General features: G+C 44.6%; 1 protein-coding gene across 2 annotated transcripts in view; it reads left to right on the top strand.

Annotated features, from left to right (window-relative positions):
- cdh22 (cadherin 22) overlaps nt 1-24,040 on the top strand; it is a 168,774-nt gene that overhangs the window by 68,123 nt on the left and 76,611 nt on the right. The window contains exon 3 of one of the 2 annotated variants that reach the window (XM_086118059.1): nt 10,111-10,186. The exons of the other annotated variant lie outside the window; for it this stretch is intronic. The gene's annotated coding sequence lies outside the window, so the exon portion shown is untranslated. The remainder of the gene's footprint in view (nt 1-10,110; nt 10,187-24,040) is intronic. 2 annotated transcript variants of the gene reach the window in all.

Consider the following 24,040-nt stretch of genomic DNA (forward strand, 5'->3'; position numbering starts at 1 on the left):
GGGCTGCCCCAGTACAGCGTTCACACGTGCAAATTAGCTCCGGCGTAGCCCCGGAAAACAGCTTACACCGGACCAAATTTGATCCACCTCAGGGGGGTGGTTTAAAAATTTGCTCCGGAGCAAATGCTTGTTTGCGAAGCAGCACCGGTGTAAATTTGCATGTGTGAACGCAACTGGGTTACATTTGCTCCAGAGCAAACGTACGGCAAGAATGCGTTGCTTTCGCGCTCTGTCGGACCTCCGTCATGTGTTTGTTTAATAACGACACAAGACTTGGCTGGTAACATCTTTCCTTTTGTAGGAGACTGGACTGTCTCGGAGTTGTTTGTGTAGTTTGTTCCTTTGTTGTGTGTTCACAACCCCCCGCCCCCCATATCATTTATTTTGTGATTTCCTCTCTTGATTTTCTGTTTGGCGCATTACGTGTTTGCTTTTCTGAGTGTCATTGAAGTCATCGTTGATTTACGTTTTCGGGGGCGGTCACTCTCGAGCAGAAGGCACGGAGACCGAGAAGGAGAAGGACGTGCCTGTCCAGTAGTCGCTTGAGTTGTGTAGACGTTTTAAAAAGAACCAACACGACAGCTCATTTGTTTTCTGTCGTTTTGCTCCGCTGCAGAAACTGCCGTGTGAACGCAAGTGGGGCTGCGCCGACGCTGTGCCGGTGCAGACACGCTCAGCGGCCTTGTACGTGTGAACGCTCCACACAATTTGCTGCGGTGCAAAATATATCGCAACAAAATACATCGGTGCAGCGCCGGAGCAAATGTGTGCCGTGTGAACACCCCTAAAATCATCCGTTCCAAAAGCCCTCTTGCAACACGCCCAAACGCAATCTACTCTGTGAGAGAGACGGCTCTTGGCCACCCCAAGACCTTGAACAGAAAGCTGACGGAATGAACTCGAAAATACTAACCATCAATATTTGCTCTCTTGACTTGACTTGAGCATGTTTCAAAAAGCTGAAGGATTTAAAAGCGTCCCTTTCATTTTTCTGGCTGGGGCCCTCAAACGAAAAGGTTTGGACACCCCTGTAACAACCCAGGCTAACGTGAGCTCCTCCTGGACATCCCAAGATGTTGGCCTCCCAGCCGAGACGCATCACTTCAACTTCCGTGGCACCGATGATTACGTTCCTGTCATCCGGGGCAATGATGCAAATTTTTCAGTCACCTTCTCGCACGTCCTGCACGCAGTTCCCGTTTCATTGATGTTGCTTCTGTGCCGGCATAGAATGAGCCCCCTGTGCCCTTGTTTTCTCTGAATTCAATCATGCTTTTTTTATTGCGTGGATTTTTGGAGCTCAGAAGGAATGTGATGAAAAGCACTTGTTGTTTTGAAGCTGGAGCGTTTCCAAACTGACATCTCTGGGCTTCATCGCCGCACCGTGTCTGCATTCTGTTTGATGGGGCCGCGAGTACTGTAACGTGCGCAGTCTTTTTTTTCTTTGAAACGAATTGCGTCAAATGCGTCGGGAGGGAATGATGAATTGGTGGCTGACAATTATCTCCGGAATCGTTTAGCCTTCATGTCTTTTTTGTCGACGAGGCTAGCGACATGACTCAAAAGGTAGCTCCTTGACACGCGTAGTTGTTTTTGCCGTGCAATTGCCGTTTGAAGTGTTGTTCAGACGCTTAAGCAACCCTCCGTGAGTCTGAAGTTCTCAGCGTCGCTTGATTTAGTCGAAAAAATAAACAAACAAACAAAAAAAGAATAAACCTCAATCCAAACCGCACTCACTTTTGGACTGCGCAGCACCGCCTCCGCATCACGGCATCTGCGGAGGCTGTGGGAGGGGAAGGAAAACTGATGTGGCCCTGAAACATTCTATTGTGGCGTATTTGGTGCTTGGTGTGGACGGGAGGGACGTAACGCGACGTTATTGAAACTTGATCCTCACTGGTTAACCGAGCAAAAATTATGTTTCGAACATATTCTACTGTAGTTGTGTATAATATGTCTGAATTGTTTCAATTCTAAACATAGCCCAACTATGATTCCTTATAACATTTCATTTCATTTCAAACTCATCTTACAACATTAGTTGTACATCACCAAACTGCAACGACGCCACCATGTCAAATGATGCGGGAAAAAAACTAAAACATTTGACTACTTTCCCAACAGACATTTTATCATGCTTTTGACACGGTGATAACACAGGCACTCTCATTATTCTTCTGACGTTTGTGCCTTGGCCACCTGGGGGCAGTGTAACACCGACAAAAGCGACACACATTCAGAAGGGATCGTTATTTTTCACAAAGGATAACACATATATGCCTGTGAGTTGTGGCACGTTGTCTGTCTACGTGTGTCGCACTCCCATTTGTGTTCAATTATCCACTGCGACACAAGCGCAATTCATATGCCCGTCCATGCTATTTTGCATTATTTGTTAGCGTGACGCTAAATTGGCTTTATTATACCTCATTCAATGCCTGCCATTTTCAGACCCTTCTTTTTCCAAACACGTGAAAAAATAAAAGAAATAACAACACTTAAATACGCGAAGCTTCAACTGATTGTGGCAAAAGCAACGTTTTAAATATGATGATGATGATGGTGATTATGATTATTATTGATTTGCCAAAGTGGTGCTTGTTGCCGAGTGTGTTGACGGCAAGCTAAAACTCGGTGTGGAACGCGAGCCACTTGTATCTCTAGGCACCAGTCCTTTTATAATTGACATATTTGTGCTGCAACTCCGCGAGACTCGATACCATAACCAAAGGGTCCAACGAGTCGTTTTTGGCTGAATTTTGCAAAGTATCTATTTCTGATCCGTTGAAAAAGTGGAAAAACTTTGTTTTTTTTTTTACTTTCGAGGCTCATTTTAAGATGAGCAGATCACGACAGTGTATACGGAGAAACAGAAGCACACACACACACACACACACACACACACACACACACGCATGCACTGAGTCATAACTTGCAGTGTTTTTAGCCACAGGGAAATCCTTTATCCACATAACTAGATTAAGTCACAGTGAGCTCTGATCAGCTTAATTTGGATTCAGGCCTCTTTGCCCCCTCCCCGATCTGCCTTTCATTCTGTCTCCATAGGCATCTGTCACTCTGCCTGCCTAAATGGCAGGATGTTTTGCTCGTTTTATTGCCATCACCTCATTTTAACGCCTCGCCCGTCTCAGGAACCAACGAAACAAAACAAACGAACAAAGCGAAACGCCACGGGCTGAAACGTTCCGCTCCTTTCCGTTTTTAGTCTTGACTTTCCCCACGGCTCAATTGTTTTGTTTCATGAATGACATAAAGCATCTTTGCTCCAGTAATGAGCAGATTTGGATATTTTAAGCTGTTTTGCAACCGCGAGCATGTTTCCCCCTTTTGTGAACACCGTCGATGAAGTCACTCTTTTTATTTATAGACCTCGTGTCAATGCAATCCATTGACTTGTGCAGTTTGGAAATTGCATGCATTCCTCCCGGGATTGACAGTAAATAATGTGCCTATTCACAGAATTAGCATCTCATCTGGAGATGGTAATATTTTCAATCCATTTACTGACAAATCAGAATCAGGCGCTTTGTGTGTTCTGGCATCTCAAGAAGTTCTAGAGGATTTGCTTGGAATGCAAAACAAATTCCGCCACTGATTCTGTCAGACTGCCACCATCATTCCCGTTCAGGCATTTCAACAATCTGCCTTCTCCGGCAAATGTGAACAGAAGTTAACCTGTCGATTCTAAAAGAACTTAGCCACAGGTAGGGTCGAACTGTCACACCCCGCTGGCTTTTGTGGGGGAGGTTCGTTCTCTTGCAAAGGCCGGAAAAATATGTTGCTAAAATGCTAACAGGGCGCCGCAAGGACATGTGACGACACCATGCAGCTTGACCACGGCGCCGCAGACGGCTTTTCAAAACAAAAACAAAACCTGCGCAAAGAGATTTTCCCTCATGAAGGCAACACTTCAAGTACCTTTGTATTGGAATCGTAGGCTAATGCTAATCTCTGCTAACACTGCAGCGCTGCTAGGCATGGACCTGAAAGTGGCTTTGTGTGGTCTAGCGGCAGGACTCACGCTGCTGATGCCCAATCAAGGGCAGAGAACCTCACTGTGCGGGCGGTGTTGTGTGAATTAGATGAATTCTGACAGAACTCAAGATTTCAAATCTCACCAAATGTATCGTGGTCTCATCTCAATTTCCACCACAGCTAAAACACAATTTAGGCGTCAAAACAAGTTCGGAATCTCAACAAGTCAGAGACTCAAGCTTTGTTGAACGCCAAGTCATAAAAATGTGATTTAAGTCTGGGTTTTAATCGAGGGGATCGAGGTATCGAGGGGACTGATGCGCGCCAGGACCTAGGGGCGGGGCAATCGAAAAAAAATCTGTATGAGAGATTGGAAGACAATTCGCATCAATCTTACAACAAACAAATGTAGTTGGGGTGAAATGTGAGCTTGTTTAGTTCATCACAAAGCTTTTCTTCCGTTGTATGAATGGTAACGGGTGGACGCGAGGGTTACTTGTACCTTCTGCCATATAGTGGAAAAGAATGCCAATGTTCTGCCTGTCACAAAATGTTGCCGGCATCATTGAGCGACCTAAAAAAAATCACGTTTGGAGCAACGAATTGCAATTTTGCGGCACATTAGTGTCCACCACCTGGTGGGAATCAGTCGTCGATCTTTCAGGTTTTGTACTTTGAAGATGGGAGACGCACAAACTACAAGCACAGCGCAATAAAATGTGTTCTTCGCAGGCTGCTATTCCCGCCCTCTGTCCGCTGGTGTTTTGTTTTTTTGTCTCCCCCACCCCACATCATTTTCTGAATAGTCAAATCACCAGTTACATAACGGACCTCTGACTCTCACTTTCTCAGTATGTGTCTCACTCTGCCCAAGTGGTGCGACTATGCCTATCGCTGTCATTTCCAGCCACTTGAGCCTTGAGAAGATCGGCCGAGAGCCTTGTTCATCACTGAAGAATATTAAAAAAGGGGAAAAAAACGAAGATGTGAGGACTAAGGGATGGACATGAAGTAGGAGGGGAGCGGGATAAGAAGGCACAGAAAAGCAGAATTATACAGACGGCCAGAGGGAAGGAGGGGACGGATAGGACAGAAAGCATGTGATGCTGAGGGACGGTGAGGGTGATGGTGGTGTGGGGGGCGGGGGTGGTGAATAATGAGGAATGGAAAGAAAAGGGTGTGGGGGGGATAAGAGAGAGCGCCGGAGGTGGTGGGGCGCAAAGCGAGAGCTGAGAAGAGCTGAGGAGGCGCTTGGCCTGCGGGATTGCGGCGCGTTTATCCTCCTCTGCAGCCGCCTTGTGAAGCCCTACCTCAGGAAAAGACTTTTAAAGCGGGGTGGCCGCCACTGAGCTCTTAATACCCACAACATACACGGGTTGCTGGCGAATGGGAGGGGGGGGGGGATTCTTGTGCGAGTACTTGTATGTTGCATATCCTATCTGTGCAGACCTTATCCACTCGCCGCCGTGAGACATGAAGTTCACGTACAAAAACAGCCTTTGGGCTGCCATACATCCACTGACCATGAAATACTTTGTTACTGAACTGAAGGACATTTTTCCTCACTTGATTATACATTGTAGCATTTTTGTTTCTCTTTACGTTTCATATCTGGGCCACTCTGCCAAATTGGTCCTGTTCACTTGTAACTCTTTTCAAAATAAAGGTCAGTTTCTGTCTCTTTACATCTCCACATCTAATGACAAACCTATTGGACTTTTTTTTAATCGTCCGACGAATTTAAAATAAAAAGGTACATCATGATTAAAATCCCCAATTTCTTTTTCCTCCCTTAATACTTATTACAATAAAGATGTGAATTGCAGGAAGAATATTTGACTCTTTCACAGTCCGGTCCTTTAGTATTTGTTGAACTTCAGAATCATCTTTATTGGTCGAGTTGTAGAACACACTTTGAATTTGTCTGCGGTGGTATAGTATAACGTAGAAATATGGAAAGACTTTCCGTAATGTAAGTTTTCCATTGTGCGGCAGTAACACCCAATGATAGCTGTGCGACAATGTGCAGAGTCATCGAGCAGGTGCAGAAAATCTTTCCACCATTTTTGAAGTGACCAGTAGCAGTAATTGTAGTCCAACTTTGGGTGTGCAATTATGCAAACAATCCTGAAGCGATCTTCAAGTGTTTGGTGCTGTGGAATATTGATCCACGACAATTGTTTGAGTATGTAGAGAGCTGGAGATACAATGATCAGTGCGCTAATACCGTCCGCCGGGGGTGTGCAAAAAGAGCCACGATAGATTTGAGTCACTGTTCAGGGAGTTCATGGCGAGAGGGAGGAAGCTGTTTGAACGCCTGCTGCTTTTGGTGCGTGTGATAGCGCTTACCTGAAGGGGGTAGCTGGAAGAGGTGGTGAACAGGGTGTCGGGGGTCCAGCAGGATTTTTCCATGCCCTTTTGTTCTGGTTCTTGCGGTGTGCAAGTCCTTGAGAGTGGGTAGGGCGGTATCAATAATTTTCTCCCCGCAGTCCTAACTGTTGGTTGCATTTTGTCTTTTTTTTGTGGCGGAACTGCACCAGACTGGAATGTAATGGAGGAACACAGGGAAGACAAATGGCAAAAATCAGAAGGGTTGGTAGGATGGAGAGGCTGAACATTGTCTTCATCGTTTTCTGATGTTCTAATGTTTTAACGTGTAAAAGAGTGAATACATTTAAAAAATCTGGCTGATTTATTTATTTTTACAGGTTTTCAACGACCGGTGTTCTAAAATAGTTGATGCTGGCTGAATAAATTGGTCAGGCCCTACTAATGCTATGATTATGGGCAATTTGAGCAAATTTGTGAGGTTGCAAGTGTGCATCAAACTGTGTCAACCTTCGTAATCATCACTTCCAAAGAAGGAGCGCTTAGCCTCAAAAAAGGTTGGTGACCACTGTGGTAGAGTAACACAAATATGTAAAAAAAAAAAAGATCTACAGGACTATTTTTATTCATTTCTGCACTTTTGTATTTTACTTTGATCAAAAGTGAATCCGCAGTTCTAAATCCGATCTTCCACACTGGGCTCTGTACTTCGACTTAAGAACACAGTGTGAGTACTTTTGCCCCCTCCGCTTCCATCCGTAAAGTGTTTCAATAAAGAAGCAGCCCTGCCCACTGGGAATTGCTCTAAAACTCCCTTCGAGCCCCAGCTTTTGGAAGAACAGCAGAGACGCCTTGCGATGTTCTCCAGAGGCTCCCGAATGATTAATTCAACAAAAGAAGTACCCGGGGGTGATAAAGATGAAAGATATGAACGATATTTCCTCTTTTTAGATGTGCCTTACTGACAGAATTTGACAATTGTGCAGACTCTCTCGCCGTCATTTGTGTCAGGTTTCCTTCCCGGGCTAATTAAAAGTGACTCTTTTGTATCTGACAAATACAAGCCATCATGCATACTCATGACATTGCATTTGCAATGTGTGACGGCGGAGATAATTGTGTCGCATAAAGTCCCATGAAACGAAATATACGAACCACGATAATATATTCTACAAAGTATATTATATTGTGGTGGTCAACTGGTTAGCATGTCTGCCTCACGGTGCGCAGGTCGTGGATTGGATTCCGGGCTGCGGCCTTCCTGTGTGGAGTTTGCATATTGTCCCCGTGCCTGCACGGGTTTTCTCCGGGTTCTCCGGTTGCCTCCCACGTATTAAAAACAGGCATGGCATGCTAATTGAATGCTCTAAATTGTTCCGAGGTGTGATTGTGAGCGCGAATGGTTGGTCGTCTGTGTGCCCTGCGATTGGCTGGCGACAAGTTGAGGGTGTCCCATGCCGACTGCCCGAAGACGGCTGGGGTAGGCTGCAGCACACCCGTGACCCTCGTGAGGAGAAGCATATTAGAAATTGGATGCATGGTTGAATAATGTTTTGATGATTAATGTCCACAAAAAGCAATGCTGATTTTCAGCCACCAAGATGCACATGTACGTTTCTTGCTTTCATCTCCAGCAACTTTTCCTCCAATTCGGAAACTAGCTTTCAAATTTGGCCGGTCTTCTTTCATGCTCGGTCGGAGATGTTCTCAATTTGTCAGAGTTGATGCAAAATTGTATGAAATTTGAGTTTATTGCTCTCATAACTGTGTCACTCGTGCACCCCCCCCCCCCAAGCATAGTGACAAAATGTGGCCCTTGACACCAATGACTCCTCAAGAATCCATATCTTAAAATGAACAGGAAACATTCTTCTTCCTTTGTATGGTCATCACCATTGACCAACTGCCGCCTGCGATAGATTTTTATTGACCCGCGACGTCCGACGGAACATCAAAACCTGAGCGAGACCACACGGCGTGCTATTAGACGGCTAACCACCCGTGTGATAACACCTTAAGTGCTCTTTAACGGCGGTGTGGGGAGGGGGTTGCCGCCATACGTGCACTGAAGCCTTTGTTGTGCGGATGTTTACTCGCGCATGAGCCCTTACGATCAAATGCTGTCTCATTCAGAGCTGAAACGGGACGCCGGAGAATAGAGGGCATGGAAATATGTTCAAGAAGGCCTGTGAGGCCTTTGAGGGCAGTCCGATATTGAGGGGCTTTAGCACGACGTTGTGCAATTTGACTTGTAAGATACATTTTTAGAAACCTGTTAAAAATATATATATATTTTGGTCTGAATAAAGGATTCGTATTTGGAGTACATCATCAGGATGGTGTTTGTTTGTTTGTTTATTAATGAATATATATTTTTTAACAAAGCTTGTTGGACACTGAAAAATGATTCAATGGAATTTCTTCAAGTGTTACCACTTGACAAAATTCAATTAAGTAAATTCAACGCACCATTCAAAGCGGTGGCACAAAAATGACATCATCATTTTTTTAAATAGCTGTGTAGTCCACTTAAAACGTGACGATTTTAATGCATGCGACCACTTGACAAATTCCAGTTACTCAACTGGAATTTGTCAAGTGGTCGCATGCAATAAAATCATCACATATATATAACAGACAACCGAGGGTACTAATACATGTATATGTATGGATATATTTGTTTATTTATCTATTTATTTTCTCAGCGTGATGTCATTTCACCCATGCAGGATGCTAATCGTGATCAGATCGTATCCGTCTTCGGATTGAGTGAAACCGCATGCGGCTCGCTGTCCAAGGTTTTTGTGACACAAGTGACAGCAAGCAATTGCACGTTTGTGATCGGGATGGAGACGGGTTGAAAAATAGCCCCGCTGGAATGTAATGGAGTGCTTTGTTTTGTGTAGTCTCCCACTCGATCCCCACAGTTTGACTGGTAAACGTAGCGCGAGTAATAGATGACGAGTTTAATGGGCAGACAGAAATTTCTCACAAGGGGTGGGGGGGCATCTGATGAATAAATGTCAGTGCTCCAACATCAACTGCGCAAGCCAAAGAGGGTGAGTTCTTTACGTCGGTGCGTGCCAAGTCCCCACATCTGCCCTGCTTCCATTTACGTGACCTGCATTCCCGACAAGCGAGATTGTAAATAATGTTCCAGTGAATTAAGCGGACTAAATCCTCAAGATTCGTCTTGCTGACAGAGTCTTTGCTTTGTAATCCGGATTCAGAGCAACGAAAAGGTTTTTTTGGGGGTTTTTTTTATCCCCCCAGAACTTCCATTAACATCAGGTTAAAGTTGACTCGATGAGGTTACGGTGGGATGGCAATTACCTGTGCTAAATAGCCCACATTGCACTTCCTGACATTGCAAGAGTTAGGCGAGGACCAGGAGTCCTGCGGATGTGGAGCGAGTAATTAAATGAAGATTGCAGGCTCTTGAAGGATCTCCGAGGCTAACACGGGACCTCCTCTTCCTCACTCCCAAGATGAAGACAGTTAATGATTGTAGTGTATTTTTCAAAGCACTTCAGCTCTTAACTTCCACAGCTCAGTTTGGCCCTCTGCACGCAGATCAACCACCACCGCCGCCGCCGCCGCCGCCGCCACCTCTTTCATACGGGCCATTTCTCCCTTCATGTTCCATTAGCAAATTGCCAAAGTGTGCCTTTCTCCTCCCCGCGCGCCCACTAACTCCTCCATTAGAAAGCTAACAGGGGAATGTATTAATTTAAAAAGCAGGAAAAACAATCAGCTCCCCTCCGGGGTCTCTTTCTGACATTGCAGAAGCGAGGCCGTTGGCTGCGGACCTGAGAGTCCTTTCTTATAGCGTGGCGCCCAGGTCATCGGGCACGGAGGGAGGGTGAGTCTTTTATTTGTGTAATCCCACCGGCCGGGAAGTTCTGCTTGACCGGCGCACTGCTGATTTTGTCCGACTGTGTTCCGATGTCATGTGTGTACCCGCCGAGATAGGATAATCCCATCCATCTTCTGGAGAGTTGTAATGGGGGGGGGGGGCAATACAAGCTGCTGTAGGACACAAGCTTTGACCTTGGACCACCGTGTTTCTTGTTAACGCTCTACCGCTCACATATCTTGACCAAACACCTTTGAACTTGACGGGATTTATTTTTCCTCGGCCCAAGCAAGTGCATTAAGCATTTGAAATTACATCTGTTACAAGATGTTCTCAGACAGCCGGGGACAAAGTTCAAAGTCTTGACTTTATTTGACTTACCAAATGTTGACGGTTCTTTCTTTTTCAAATGTCAAGAAACCAAGAACAACCCGATACGCTACGCTGGGCGCAATATGATTTGGTGTGATGCAATTCGGCCCAACCTTATATGATACGCTAGAGATGCGGTACGGAACAAAATGCACATTGCAGTACTGCGATGCAGTTATGCGGCAGTGTACAATGAGGCACGATACGTTTTGCTGTGATACCGCATAATATATTTGATATCACACGATACATTGTGATATTATTCACACGTGTACAGAACAGCGCAATCTGAAATGGTAGATTGATTCTGTCGGTGATGATTCAATATTGTACGATTAGTTATGACCCACTACGTGCGATATGATATAAAGAGATATCATGCGTTATGTCATGATATACTGAACACAAATTTACGGTACATTCAAGAAAATGCTTCAATATTGTGTAAGGCTTGGCAGTTCATGGAATACTATATGTTACATTATGTTATGATGGATGTAGTGCAGTTCGATACGACACAATACGTTACGATATGTAATGATATAACCAGATGATAAAGTCTATACTCTAGTGACAATACAGCACGATGCAACACTCGAGGACACCATACGATACCTGAAATAAATTTAAAAAAACCCCCAAAAAACAATAACATCCACGATAAAGTCCCACATTAGCAATGGCAGACTTTTAGCATTTGAGCGTCTTTTCCTGAGTGTGTGAGCGCGGTTGCGCCTGTTTGTTTACCTCCAAATCTGCGGATTATTGCACATCCAAAAAGCACCGAGTCATCAGCTCAGGTCTCCCCGAGTCTTAATAAGTCCTGTGCCGCGTCCTTATATATCAAGGTTAATATCAAACCTGCGGCAGATCCAATCATTGAGATTATGCGTGTTTGATTCTGTTCACGCCATCTGCTGTGTGATATAATTGAATGTACCGCAAGCTATAATTTGATATATTTGTTTACGTATTGTGTGTGTGTGTGTGTGTGTGTGTGTGTGTTGTCGCTCATTCAGCTCAAATCAAAATAGAGGAGTCTTGCAGGGATTAGTGGTGCCCACTGAACTTGTTACGGCAATAACCTCTGCACTTGATGAAGGTGATACAGCGCCTCTCATCCTGATGAGCGTATGAGACCTCATTGAACCACAACAATAATCATCTGCCGGATATTTATTTCTTTTAATGAGCAGGACTGCTCTAACTCAAGATTCTGTACCAGCAACCATTTGTTCAAACTATTGTTATTTAATATTTATAATGTCTCGTGTTTGTTTTTTCTCTTTTGATGTACATATTGTGTTTATTTAAACTACCGTACTGTATGTACAATACGTATATACATACAGTATGGTTGTACTGGTAGTCGTAGCTTGTGAAGTGGTTTTATTCCAAGCGGTGAATTACCGATACGATATAGCATGACGCTGCCCGACCCCAATAACATCCTCCGAATCCAATCATGTATAATTTATTGTACAGCATTTGCTGGGGGAAATCAAAAATGGTGTTTTTTACAAAAACACGAATGTTACGTTATGGTTAAGACGGTCACAGATGTCTTCATTCAATGATATGTTTATTATTCTTGTTGTTGTTGTTGTTTTGTCAATTTCTTCCTGTTATTTTCTGTCTACTACTTCTTCTTTTAACTTGCTAACCAATGTTAGAATGGGGACTCCGTTTAGCTAGCCTCGCGTACATTTCCGCCATGTCTGATGGGAGAAATGTGCTTACCGCTACGCCGCTGGTTATGTAATATGATTCTTGATGATAAAACACAGCCCTATTTATATTGCCCTTTGGAAGGTGATCGAGGGATTAACTGAGGCTCAGCACGATACGATATTCAGGAACACAATACGATACTTTGGGCTACTGTACTGTATATGATATGGTACGATGCAGTCGGATACACCAAGCTATATGATTAGTGTGATGCAATTAATGAATAGCTATACGGCAGGTGATTCATGAGAAACGTATGGAAATAGTTTGAGGTTTTGCTCGTTGCTCTAAAAACCAACATTTTGGATAATGTGAAACACGAACGACGGTCGGCTTGCACAATCTCCCAAACGGCTTCTGTGGTTGGTGAAGGGAGACACCGGTCACAAGCATGTCAGTGGTACGCAGCCAGAATGAGGAATTACTTGTTTTAAATCCTCCAGCGCTGATCAAAAGCAACCTTTGCCACACACACACACACACACACATTAATGATAAAAAACTTGAGCAATAAAGACCGTCGCTGACCTTTGTGTCGCTCCTCACCGTGCAGATGGTCATCGCTACGTTGCATGCTTGTCTCTTTTTACATCACTGCTTTTAGTCAACGGCCCATTTTGCTATTGGCCTCCTGTCATCTTTTTATATTGAAAAAGAAAAAAAAAGTTCGAGCTTAGCTTGTCCTATAAATGCGGTCAATATGATCTAATTAAATCATACCATGTAAAGCTCTCACCATCCAATAAATCGTAAAGCATTTATGTGACGAATGAGTACATTTTTAAAGGCCCTTTTATTACGAAAGTAAGCTCATATTAAAATGTTGCTTGTGTCAACACTCTTTGGAGGACTGTGATGAAAGATTTGGATTAAGTTGAAATAATGAAAAAAAAATGACCCCGTCATGTCTTGTTTTGGGGGCTTTTGAGAGGCTTTTGCAAATCTCAAATACTCACAGTTCAGTCCAGTTTTTTTTTGGGTTTAATGCACAGGCTTAAGCAAAACTGTGTCAGTATTTCCTGTGTGTCCATATGAGAGCGCGGGTGTCGAATTAAAGGAATAGCCAGGATGCACATGACGTGACTTTTCATCTTACTGAACCATCATACGGAATGCATTGAACAACATATTTCATGATCTGAATCATTCCAAGTTTTAATTGGTGTTCTACTTTGTTTTTACGGCGGCTCATGAAAACAAAACCTTGGCTAAAGTCTTTTAAGTGGGATGGGTAAAATTCCAAAACAATGTGACACAGGCGTGACGAAACGGCCATTTTTTCCACAACTCATCGACTCATCATTCTTTCTTGCCTCAGTCGACCCACAAAGAATAATCAGGAATGGGTGCATCAATTTCCGTGTGGAATAATCATTTCATTTCATTTTTTAAAATGTAATTGAACGTAGTTAACAGTCATTTATTTCTGCTCCGATTTCTTGACCTTTAAAATTATTGAATGCCATGATTTCATGAAGTAAGGCAATTAATTCAGAATTATTCTTGGCATTAATAATGCCATCCTGCTGCATGAACTCACTGAAAATGTCATGTCAGTCACCCATGAGGGAGGTGCTGGGTGGGAACTATTTATGAAACCTTACATTTCACACTCGGATATCTTCCCCCGGCGGAACGGCGGTCGGCTGGTTTGCACATCGGCCTCGCAATGCAGAGGGTGCAGGGCCCAATTCCTGTGTGGAGTTTGCATGTTCCACCTGTGCCTGTGTGGGTTTTCTCCGGGTATTCGAGTTTTCGCCCATGTTCCAAAAACATGCATGACAGGTTGATCGGGCACTCCAAATTGTCCCTCAGTGTGATTGTGAGCGCGAATGGTCGTTTGTACATGTGTGCCCTGCGATTGGCTGGCAACCAGTTCAGGTTGTCCCCCGACTGCTGCCCCCGAACACAGCTGGGATAGGCTCTGGCACACCCGCTACCCCCGTGAGGAGAAGCGGATTAGAAAATGGATGGATGGGTGGATGGACATATGTCCACATCGAAATTTTGTAATTCATATTTTGACTATTTTATAGTATTCTTTTGGTGAACCCTCCGTACATTCCACCGGATAGAGAAAATACGAAAAGTGATGCCAATCTTTTCAACACAATGCACGGCCACAACATTGCTGACACTCTGTAATCATCGCATCCCAAATATTGCTTCCACAAAACACCGCCAGACGGCCGAAATTGTGCAGGTATGCCTGATGAAGTCTCGCTAATGATCAAACATGAGCAAAACGACATTCTGGCAACCAGGGGAGTGCATTAAATCCATTTTGGCAATTAGTGGTCTCGTAACTAAGTAGCCTTTACTCAGACGCCATTTGTCACACATCTGTTTACGACCTTCCTGAGAGTTTGTCTACATTTTCTTCATGTTTGTGCTGTCACGTGCCTCCATTTGTCCCATAATCCGGCAGGCTGTTGGCACAGACCTCAGCGCAAGGATCTTGGGGGGGGGGGGGGGGGGATGCAGGATTGGGAAGCATCATGCCTCATTCATCAGAGACCTTACTGGATGTGTTCCGCACAATGGTTCTCAATTGTTTTTACACCAAGTGCCACAAAATACTTTGCTGCCACCATTATGACCAACATTACCTAATCCCCCCCACCCCTCCACCACCCCAAATGTTTTTTAACACGCGTGGCAGGTTAATGGGACACTCAAATTTGTCCCTCGTGTGAGTGTGACCCTCGTGAGGATAAACGGATTAGAAAAGAGATGTATGGATGTTTTGAAATTTAAATGAAATAGCACATTGCAAACTAACAGTACTTGTTTAGTGATTCTTTCATGTACCAAGGCTGACCAAGGATGCTATGATTCTAAATTGCCCCCCCCCCACCCCGACTCTCCCCAAAAAAGTGTTTCGCTTCCTAACAAATATGGATGAATAATTTGGGTGGGGGGGGGGGTCGTAATGCCTGTGACTTCCTCTTTTTTTTTACCTCATATAGTCAGTTGTTTTCTAGTGGTTGCTTGGCGTGATGCAGATTTGAATCACACATGCTGGTAAGTTCAGCCATCGGCCAGAGAAATCGCGATTAGTTTTGGTCATGGATTTAATCTTTGAAGAACGTATGGCTTTTCTTGATCTGTGTCCATCTGTATCAAGTATGTCTATAATCCGCTGTTTTCAATCCCTTTGTGTCATCGCGAGTCCAGTATGGAGAGGAATGACGTTTATGTTGCAAAGATGCCCAACTGGAGTCCAGTGTCTTCATGTAGTTTTGTCTTTTACTCCAAAACTGAATTTATCCATTTATATATATCCTTAAAAATCTTGATAAAGGTTATAATTTGTGCAAGCAAGGGTTGGATTAGTCATGCGTAGTGTGAATTTGGGTTAGGGGTGGGTTGCTTCATGAAGCACTTTTTGGCTCTGCAAGATGGCACTCTTAGTTTAAAGATGCAGTGTAAATTTGATCAAATTCCATTGCGCTGGCCTTCATCTTTAAACCAAGTGCACCATCTGGAGGATTAAAAAAATATCTAATATAAAATATAAAAATATATAATATAAAGTGCTTCACGAAGCCTCATATTCCGAACGCCTAGTATTGTCATTGGCAAGTTTCTGTTTCTCTCCAAATACTTTCAGACACGGCTAATAAATATTTTATTTGGTTTTGTTGATCGCATAAACGTCATCTTAAATGCTCAGTGAGGCAGACAGTACTCTATTCTTATGCGGGTAGACTTACCGGTACCTAGGGAAACACAGGCAAGTTTCCTTCAGTTTGGAGCAGTTATTTTTTGGAGCCTGCTCAATCTATCATGATGATTTCGACTGCTTCCCGTTCCTTCTAACGAAATAGAATATTCCATCTTCACCAAAATCATTATTTACACCCCCCCCCCCCCGCCCCAAAATATCCTCAAAACTGAGCTATCAAAACAGGATGTAAGAGATAACGGAGACCAACGTCGTAGATCGTTTTCAAATATCAGCGTGTTTCGTAGTTTTTAATGGCAGGTTGCTAATTTAATGGCAAATGTGTGGAGCCCATGAATATGTAATTCTTACTCGAAGTTCACTGTCTGACCAGCCTTACAACAAGTCAGCCGTTAAAAATGGTGAGAAAAAAACCCGATCTGGGATCATATAAAGAGGCAATATACACTCTGGATAGATCACCAGTCCATCAAAGGAAGAGCAAACAATTTTCAGTACATGTGTGTTTGTCTTCCAAGGTTATTCAATGGCTGCCCTGTAACAGTATTCAACCGTAACCCAGTTACCGCTGCAGATATGAACGAGCCAACTTGTCTTGTGAGAAATATTGTAGAGTGCACGGAACATGGTGATGGATACTCCTCCAAACCCAATCAAAATAATAAAAGCGACACGCCTGGCTTGGAGACAGTGGCGCCTTCAAAGTGTATCTCGCGAAGAAGCTGCGCTCGCACGGCAGATGGGAGAGCGTGATACTTCTTTGCCGCTCAAGTGCGTCGCACCGAGATTGAAGCAAGCGGCGCTGTAATCGCTTGGCGTGTGAGCGGTGGCAGGTGGTTGGCACCCAGGCACTCCATGTTGAAACCAGCAACTGCTGTCTGGATCGATCTGATCCTTGGGAAGTGGTAACACGTGCTGTTGTGTCGCCTTTGCGCTGTGAAACACGGCAAACAATTTTGGCCTATAATTGAAGATCGCGTGTTGCTGTCCGTTTCCTAAATGTGATGCGCATTTTTATTTATCCATTTTCTTGAGCAGTGCTTGGAAACCAGAGACACAGGCCATCAAGTTTTCCGTACCAGTTTCCCATCATTTGCCTGAAAAGTATTATCTGTGGTGCAGTGGCGTGCGGTGAGGTTCATGGTTGGTGAGGCACTGACTCCTTTAGTGTCACATTTACAAATATATAAAGCACAAAGGGTCGCTTATTCAATTGGCTAAACATTATATTTGCGACATGCAGATATACAGCAAGCAGCACGAGCCAGTTGCATGTATCAACCCAGTTTGTGATGATTGCGCAATGCAATGCGGATTCAGAGGTGAGGCTCTGCCTCACCTGCCTCCCCTGACCGCACGTCCCTGCTGTGGTGGTGCCTCGGTTTATGAATGTTATTCGTACTCTGCAATGTCTAATGTGTTTTCCCCATTAAAAAGAATGAAAAGGGCCTGCATCATGCAAAAATCAACGAATATCCCAAGCGTATCTGGGAAAGAGGCGCCAAGAACCAAGGTGCCGGCCTGGCCGACGACAGACCGTTCAGCAGCTGTTTGTCTGTCATCGTCATTTGTCAGACAACTGCCCGGTGAACCTTGGCCAGTACCAAAGTGGATTGGCCGGGGAGGTTGAACCTTAAAACTGGGGCAATTCCCGCAATCAACACAGCTGGAAGTAAAACAAACCGTGAGCTAAGCGATGATGTCATGAATGCGGAGGGAAGGACCGAAAACCTTTGCAAGCATGGGACGATGCATGTGGGAAGACTAGCATCCAAGATTCAAACCATGCACCTTAGAAATGTGTGGCAGATGTGCGCATCACTATTTCAACGTGCTGCCCCAGAAAGCAATGAATGTGCTGTGCCGATGTCGAATCATTTAAGCATTATTCACGCGGCGTATCGTTGAAGATGAACAGCCAAGCTCATGTTAGTCGCACACGCTTCCACGACTCCACGGGTCTATTCACTCCTTTTCTAAGGCTTTTTCTAAATCCTCTGAGCTTCCAGTTCCTTTGACTTCTGTCTCTATCTTACACTAGCTAAGAGAGAGAGAGAGAGAAAAAAACCCCAGCCCCAGTCGAAAACCCGAAATGAAGACTGCCAGGATTTGCCACCTCCTCAGATGCAGTTGAGGCGAGGAAGCAAAGGGACTTTTAATGAACAGGCTCTTTATTGATCTGTGGACAAAACCGTTGTTAATTATGTGCGGGTGGGCATTTAATTGAGCAAGCCAAACAAGATCCTCTGCTTGATGCGTGGTCAGGAATGAGGAGAATGAGAGTCCTGTGCTGCCTACTCCAATAATCGCTAAACCCAAGCCGCAGCTGATTCTTTTCCAAGCCGTCGTCCATTTTGCTGCCTTTGTGTCTCGTACTGCTTCATCCACCGCCCCCGTTTGTCTCCAGACTAATGAAAAATGCCCTTCATCTCATCATTTTTCCTCAGTGTGTGACCTTTTGTTATATTTTCTTCCCGGTATGACTGGTCGTGCGTGGTGGATTGATAACTCACTCAAGAACTGTTTTCTCCTGAATTCTTCAGCATGAATAGATTTTAGCCAAACTCAAGTAGCATGGTAACCCACTACTAAAAGAGGTCTCTACAATACAATTCTGGTTCATTTCTATCTCCAGTTTCTAAAAGCCTAACGAATCTAAAGGACATACAAGATTTGTGAGACAACCCAAGCACTGTACATGGGGTCCTTGCTTTCTGACAGTTGCTCCAGTGACCGCGAAAATGAATTTGTATCTGTCGAAAGGCGCTGCAGTTGATCGCTCTCTACGCTCTCTACGACTCTACAGTAGCTGTGCTGGTGGATTCGTTCCGTCATACTGGGGTCCTGAACGCTTGTATCGGGTTAAACATGAGGCGGATCGCATGGTGACTGGAGCTGCTTTGCGAGCTACTCCTTGCAATTTCTCCACTCTTGCAAGAAGAAAACTCTTGGCATTCACTAATAGATATTACCGCAGCAGGCCGGAGTTAATGCACGTCTCTATGTCAACTCGATGTGATGTTTTGTCGATCCGTAATGGATGTGACAGATGTGATCATTCAGTCAAATTGCTTTGATTAGGAAGAGCCTGCCCTTTTCCAAACACTTTCTATCGACTCGTTTAGTGTGCCAGTTTGATGAAAAACAAACAAAGGCAACTCTTACAAACTAACGAGCCTCACCTTTAACTTGCTCAACACCACCGGCAAACTGATTTTCCTTGGCCATCGCCATGTGGCCTCAACGCATTATGTCGTATATATTTTGCACACTGCTGCTAATTTACGGATAACAAGAGAGGACATGCAACCACCTTGATTATTTTTTTCCCCTCCCAGGGAACCTGAGCCAACATCAAGTCCCATAAGTGGAATTGAGCTTCTATGTTTAAGTGTAGGATTAAGCGGTTCAGAAAATGGATGGATGGATAGATGGATGTTTAAGTGTAAGAGGGCACTTGTGTTTGTCTGTCATGCGCAATCGAGCATCTGTTCGATTTGCGCTCATCAATCTTCATCAGCCGGACCGTTCTGTACTGTAGTTGCTGCGCGCAGCGAGTCTTACAATGTTTCCAAGCCAGCTCCATCTCGATCTCTGCCGTTGCTTTTAATGTGCCAATAAACCTCCTGAACGTGTTGACCAGCTTCTATGTGTGCAGCAGATTGGTCACCTTTGAAGAACAGAAATGTACATTTGTGTCGAGGGTAATTGATTGCTCATACTTGTGTGGTAAATAGTGGACGTGAATATCAGGGCCCGAAACATGACTCAGTCGGCATGATTCATTCAGTCACTGCTGTGAACGTTTTTATTGGTAAACTGGATTCCAACGGTTTATTGCTATCAACATGTATATTCGTCAAGCATCTTTTTTTAATGGTTAGGTGTGAAAGAGAGCAGGGATGTGGGGGCGGGGGGGCGTGGCTTGGGTCATCTCTGGTTTACTGGACACATATCTCTTTTTCCCTGATACCCAAAGCCCCCTTTTGATGTTTTATTTATTTCTTTTGCCCCGTGTGCTTGTTTTTGAAGGTCGGGTCAATGGGGTCATAACAGTAAAATGTTATGGATCAAAGTAAACGTTTGTTTGAGCGAGTATGTGGATGAGAGACGTATACACATTTATCATCATCTCAAAATGACGATTGTTGTACCAGATGAAAATGACCTTTTTTGTTGTTGCCGTTGTACAGCAAAATGCTGCTTTGTCACGGCTTCTTGCTCTCATCCCCCTCCCGTCCCTCCACTCCCTTGAAACCACATCTGCCATCTTTCCGTCACCTCTCCCGTGTTTGTGTTCCCCTGCAGATATTTGAGCCTATGTCTTACCAAGTGGCGTGTAGCCAGATAAACAAGTGCTTGTGTTTGGTTGTGCATGTGGCACCATCACTTATTCACATCATCCACTGTGTTGATCTTCAGAATGCTGCTTTGACGTTGTTGTGCTCGACACCGACTGATGTCCAACTGTGTTGGCAATAAACTCATGCGGTGTGCACCATAAAGACAGAGAGAGAGATTTATAACCCTCGTGGCAATCAAAGTCAGTGGTGGTGTTAAGATCGCCATGTACCGTGTGTCATCCAAGCAGGGGCCAATTAGTCTTGCTTCAGCAGGTGTGTGTGTGTGTGGGGGGGGGTTGTTTCATTTCTTATGAAACAAACACCCTACCCTCATAGAAGTTTTTGGTTGGCGTCCTAATGACCATCCTCAAGTCGCTTTTTTGTGTCATGAGAAGGAAGAACGCCACCACTATGACTTCAGAGGGTGCACAAACGTGAAAGCCGAAAGCCCCTCTCCAAGATGGAATTTTGTGGCAAGATTATTTTTTTTTCTTTGGGAACAAATCAAACAACAATTTAGGAAGTTAAAAAAAAATTGTCTCGGCGCTCAGAGTCAAGCCACTTCTCCTCCACGTCGAGAGGAGCCAGATGAGGCGGCCCGGGCATCTGATTAGGATGCCTCCTAGACTCCCTGGTGAGGTGTTCCCGGCACGCCCCACCGGCAGACGGCCCCCGGGGACGACCCAGGCCACGCTGGAGAGACTATGCCTCGCGGCTGGCCAAGGAATGCCTTGGGCTCCCCCAGGAAGAGCTGGAAGAAGTGGCTGGGGACAGGGAAGTTTGGGATTCCCTGCTAAAGCTTTTGCCCCCACGACCCGACCCGCTCGAGTTGGATGGATGGATGGTTGGACAAAGCCCCAAGGCAGGGGCGGGGCCATTGGGAATTTTCGGGAAAAAAATTTAATTTTCCTGAATGGCTGGTTTGATGAAGATTTGATCCAGATGAGACATGTGGAATCATTCCAACGCAACACCTCGTGAAATTCCACCGAATGTATTGAGACGCTTTTTCAACTGCAGGTCTAAGTACCCAATTACAAATGCATTTTCGAAAAAGATTTTCTTCCTCCCTCGAGTCTTTTCTGTGTGTCACCAATGCTCGAGCCTCTTCTTCCACGGTGTGACTGTGTGATTGTACAACATTCCCGCGGTGATTGCATATTATGTCGCGCCATAATATCCATCCCACTGCTGCTTGGAGGGCCATTACTGTCAGTGTAACTCAATGGGGTGTCATTATATGGCTAACAGCTGGGAATGTTTGTTTTTCTCCCGTTGCCTCGGCCTTCCAGCTTTGTCTGGGTGCGTGTGCTTGTGGACATATAAAATGTGCTCGCGCATGTGTGCGATTATTATTTTTGCGTGAATGTGATCCATTTTGTCGTTATACCACTGGAGCCTCCAGTGGCTCTCTGATCAATGTGTAGCCTTGAAATGAAATGACAGGCTGGACTCTGAAGGAGCAACATCGCGTTTCGACACTTCATTGCTAATATTTTGATGGGGCTGGAAGAATTTTTTTTTTTCTTTCAAATTACCTGCATACATTTTAGACACAGCTAAGAGGTACATTTTGCACTATAGACAACGTGTTGTCATGTCATGTATTCATTCCGACTGGATAAAATAATTGTTTTGGTAGTGGGAATAAAGCCACTTAGGGGGGAAGTTTGCATAAATAAACGGAGTGAATAGACACTGTGTTACCATCAACATCCGTGCATCCATTATTCTGATCGCTTATTCTCATGAGAGTCGCGGGGCGCGCTGGAGCCTTTCCGAGCCGTCTTCGGGCAGTGGGCCGGGGACACCTTGAACTTGTCGTCGGCCAGTCGTAGTGCACACATCGCACTCACAATCACAGCTAGGGACAATTTGGAGTGTTCCATTAACCTGCTATGCATGTGTTTGGAATGTGGGAGGAAACCGGCGTACCCGGGGAAAACCCACGCAGGCATGGGGACGACATGCAAACTCCACACAGGAAGGCCGACTCGAATCCACGACCTCTGCCCTGTGAGGTTGACGTGCTTACTAGTCTCGAACGTGTCCCATGTTTTATTCAGCATTTTTTTCCTTCGTGCTTCTTTATCCTGTCTACTTGTTGGCAGGACTGAACATGATGGAGGCTTCACTCTGTACCGCCAGAGATCTTTTTAACAGAGCAAAACATACAAACCTTGTTGCGCGTTATTTGTGCAGCTTCGCATACATCAGAAAGCAAGAGGAAGGCAATTATCCGCCAGAGAAATGCAATAAGTCCCACTTTAACTGTAGAATAAAACATCAGCAAAGGAGACAGGAGAGATGAAACAATATTACTCTTGCGTACTCACACATACTCGTGTATGGAATTTGGACTCACAAGTAAAGGAAACCCTACTCGTTCTCTCGATGGCTACATGCAAACACATACTGGTAAAACAGCGGGTGTAAATGCATCTCAATTCACAGACGCATTTACAGAGAGACGTTGAAAAATTAACTGCTGAGACCGTTTTAACTCGACTGCTAACCAAAAACAGCTGCGCCGAAACACACAATGAACATTGCACTGTTGTGAGTGCTTTAGAGTGCCTTGTTGTTGCAGAGTGCAAAAGCCCTGTGACCACCTGCTGGTTTCAGGGCATTAACGGACATGCCCTCGGCGCATGAAAATAGAGGGAGTGGCAAGATTTTTTTCACGTCTTTGAAGCCTCATTTTATATACTTGGTCATTGTTTTGAGAAATCCATTCCATGTGCCGGTATTTTCACATGACACAGCTTTCTTGAGAAGTATGAAAGATGATTTGGACAGTCTCCAAAGACTTCACAATAAACCGAACCCTCAGAGACTATTTTGCTTTCGTGACTTGTGACCGGAATTCACAAGTGAATAAATACCTGCTCCATCCTTATTTCCCCCTCCGTGTGTATAAAAATGTGTCCTGTGTATGTCTAGAAAGGGCTAATACATATTTGAAGCCTCTATTCGGAGGCGATTCAGTGACGCAGATAGTTTGCAGATAATCGCTTTGCTGACGTTATTATTAGATGAAATCCAATATTTGTGAGATCTGCACCCAGTCTCCAGTGATTTGCACGGGACACCTCAAGGGTCCGACTGGCTCTGGCTCAAGATGATTGTTTGCAACCAATTGAGACATCTTTTTATTTCAAACGACTTTCATTTGATTTTTCTTACCCTCGGAACAGTAAGCCATTAAACAAATACTACTCTCATTTGAATAAAACCAAAAATAAGCCTTTTCCCTGGGCGAGCAGCCTGTTTTACTGCTTATTGCAAAAAGAAAACAAAAGCACCCTTGAAACCCGAGAGGAGATTTTCAATTTCCGGAAGCTGCTAACAACTTTGCCCGAATAGGATATCAACTCTGTTTCCATTCACGGGAATACAACCGAGGCCCCACAAGACTAAGAGTCTCCTACACAGACTCTCCACAAGACTCCTTCATCCCGTTGTGTTTAAAATATTTTTTCTTGAGACTTTGCCCCCACTGTTAGCATCTCTGCCGTGCGTTTCTGCGAAATGGGATCAGATGAGGCCTAATACTCTGTTTTGGCAACAGGACATGGCAAACTTGGAGGACACTGACTGAGTGTGTCCTCTCCGCTAATGCTCTCGTTAAGTCTTCAACAAGATTGATTGCCGGATTCTGATGTGCGGCACAGTGGCGAACAGGCTAAAAGTGTTTGCGGTGTGCTGGTGAGGTCCCGCTATTGA

This window comes from Hippocampus guttulatus, chromosome 8 (genome assembly GCF_054856545.1).
Source record: "Hippocampus guttulatus isolate MCC_2025c chromosome 8, RoL_Hgut_1.0, whole genome shotgun sequence".
NCBI lineage: Eukaryota > Metazoa > Chordata > Actinopteri > Syngnathiformes > Syngnathidae > Hippocampus > Hippocampus guttulatus.